This window comes from Lipotes vexillifer, unplaced genomic scaffold, assembly GCF_000442215.2.
Source record: "Lipotes vexillifer unplaced genomic scaffold, Lipotes_vexillifer_v1.1 scaffold1321, whole genome shotgun sequence".
Taxonomy (NCBI): Eukaryota; Metazoa; Chordata; class Mammalia; order Artiodactyla; family Lipotidae; genus Lipotes; species Lipotes vexillifer.
In genome coordinates this window covers 166,590-169,453 of record NW_006785943.1, presented here as the reverse complement: position 1 = coordinate 169,453, position 2,864 = coordinate 166,590, and the positions used below count along the sequence as shown (strand labels likewise).

At 57.9% G+C, this 2,864-nt stretch overlaps 1 protein-coding gene across 1 annotated transcript in view; it reads right to left on the bottom strand.

The window, feature by feature from the left end:
- Positions 1-2,864, bottom strand: part of KLF13 (KLF transcription factor 13) — a 40,648-nt gene that overhangs the window by 36,913 nt on the left and 871 nt on the right. The gene's annotated exons all lie outside the window — the stretch shown is intronic.

The following is a 2,864-nucleotide window of genomic DNA, read 5'->3' as shown; positions in this document are numbered from 1 at the left end:
CCCCCCCCCGCCCCATCCTGGACAACAGGCAGGAACCTCCTCCAATAGGTGCGACCTGGACAGCTGTGGGGGGGGGCGGGCGGGGAGTCTGCCCTCAGAGGGGTCCAGAGCTTCCCTTCTCTAAGTCCTTGAATTTTCAAATCAAAGCCCTTCAGCCTCCAAGAAAATCTGTTCCTGGTCTAGGCAGTCCCCAAAGCAAGTCTTAGCAAACCTCCCAGATCTGGGCTGGGAAGCTACGATCAAGCAAATAACAAGGGGCTCAAGTTGCAAAGACGTGTGTCTCTGTTTTGTTTTATCATGAGCTTGCTATAACATCAACGGTTACCTAAATGTGACAGAGGGTCATGAGTTCCTAGGATGACCATTGGGGGACCACACAGCCACAGAGCTAACCAGGACAAGCAGCAGCTCTTTGCATGCAGTCGGTTAGGGGTTGGGGTGGGAGATCAGAGCAGAGCCAGGAAGCCCAGGTTCCCCCAGAGTCAAAGATGCCCCTAGGGGACTTCCCTAGCAGCCCAGAGATTAAGACTTCACCTTCCAATGCAGGGGGTGAGGGTTCAATTCCTGGTTGGGGAGCTAAGATCCCACATGCTCCGCAGCCAAAAAAACAAAACAGAGAACAGAAGCAATACTGTAACAGATTCAATAAAGACTTTAAAAATCGTCCACGTCAAAAAAAAAAAAAAGATGACCCTAGGAACTCTCAAAGTAATTTCATGTACACACATCCTTGTTTCCCGCAAACCTTCCAGGTGGTCAAGGGAGACATCACCAAGCTGCAGGGAGACCTGGGGACCAGTCCCTGGTCACAAAGCTAGGCAGAACAAGGTGCCAACTGCCTCCTTGGCTAAAGGTCATTTTGGTATTCACTCCCCACCATACAATCGCTATGGGGGTAGGGGGGTCCCTAATGAAAGGCCTGGCATGACCTGAGCCACTGCCTGCAGAGACCACCCCTCCCACCACAGAACACTCTGGGAGCCCACAAACCAGGGTCTGTTGCTCGGGTCTTCCCAGGGTCACCTCTCGGTCACCCCCTTCAGCCAACTTGCCTTTCCTCTCCCTTCTGTGGGCTACCTCTGTCCCCTCTATGAACACCAGTGACTTATGCTCTGAACACCTGGGCTTAGCCTGGAAATGGGCTTCCTGGAGGTGCCCTGGACCAGAGGTAGATTCTTGGTTCACAAGCAGATTCTACCTGGGGGACCCCCTAAACTGCAGTCAACATCTGGGACTTGGAAATCTGCATTTCCGAGGGCCCCAAGGGAACCCTGTGCACTCCTGACTTGGAGGTCTACAAGTGCTCTGGAGGTAGAGCTCCAGAGTTTCTGCACACCTGGAGGTTGGGGCCGGCTTCCTGCTCTAAGAACAGACATAGCACTTTGCAGGCAAAGTATGGATCCATCCCCTTCTGGCTGCCTTGGGCTTCCAGGCACCCCAGAGAGGCTGGCTTCCACCCCACTGCGAAGGCGCGGGTTCCCAGCGCTCCTGACCCAAGCATCTAGCCATCCTGCCCTGTGCTGCTTAGGGCACGTGGACCCTGGACCAGGGGGGCTGAGACAACCCGGAAGGCATCCCCGGGCGAGCCCCGCCCCGGGCCAGTCCCTCCGCAATTCGCGAAGCTGGCTACCGGGTGCTGCCGGGTGGAAGGCCACAGTAAGAGGCTGCAGAAAGGTTTTCCAATCAAGTTCCCTACCCAGTACTGGCCTCGCCTCAACGAGGTACTCAACCCCAGCCGCACCCCAAACGCAGGCCCTGCCCGGGTACTTGGGGTCCACCTGGCTCCAAACCTAGCTTCGCCCCTCCCCCACGACCACACCCACTCTTGCAGTAACGTCCCCACCCCGCTCATGAGTCCACACAGCCCGAACTCTGACTCAGACAGCCTAGAAACGGCCCGCCTTCACCCGCGACCCCACCACGGGCCACGTGGTTTGAGCGGCCACAGCGTGGGACCAGAAATGCGGGGACAGCCTCGGGGGGAAGAGGACGTGAGATCCACGGTACCTGACACCCGCAGACCTTGGGACGACTCAGTTCCAAATGTACCGGGAGAAATAGCCTTTCAGCTCTAGGTTCTTGAAGACCACTGCGGTTTTTAAATCAGTCATGTAATCAGTTTGTGAGTTGTTTTACAAATGAGAAGATGAAACCTTTGATCACGAAGTTAATAGTAAAGCTTAAAAACTGTCCCAAAGGTGGAAGACCTAAGTGTCCAGAAGAGTTCGCGTGAGCTCAGATGAAATACACGATTCTTTAAACCAAACAGGAAAAGAAAGGTTGTTTACCCATTAAAAGGTTGTTTCCACTTTTGTGTTTAAAAAACAAAAAACAACCACAGAGGAATCAACGACAAAGTCCCGGACTCGCGCGAAGGGAAATGCTGCCCTGGGGCCGGGGGCGGGCGGCGATCCGTGGATCCCAGGCTGCCGGCTCCGGCCGCCTGCCCCCGCGCAGGTGCTGCCTGCCCGCATCCGGCCCCGGCAGGTGAGAGCACGGCGGGGAGGAGGGCGGCGTAGACCCACGGGCAGGAGGCAGGGCGCTCCTTTCGGGAGAAAGCGCAGCGGGCCCCAGGAGCCCCTCGGGTCCGGCGCGCCCCCGCCAGCCAGATGGGCGGGGCTCCCACAAAGAGCCGCGAGAGAGGACCCGGGACCGCCCCCCGCGTCGGCCGCCGCTGGCTCTGGTTTCGACAAATTAAACCTTAGAGCGCTGGAAAAATTACAGGAAGAGAAGAGCGAAGAATGTGCCGAGTGGCTGGAGGCAGCCCTGTCCCCGCGTGAACTCCGCCCGCCGCGCGCCGGGGCCGGCCCCTCCCCACCCGAGCGCGCCCCCGGCCGGCGGGGGGGGGGCCGGGCGGGGGCACC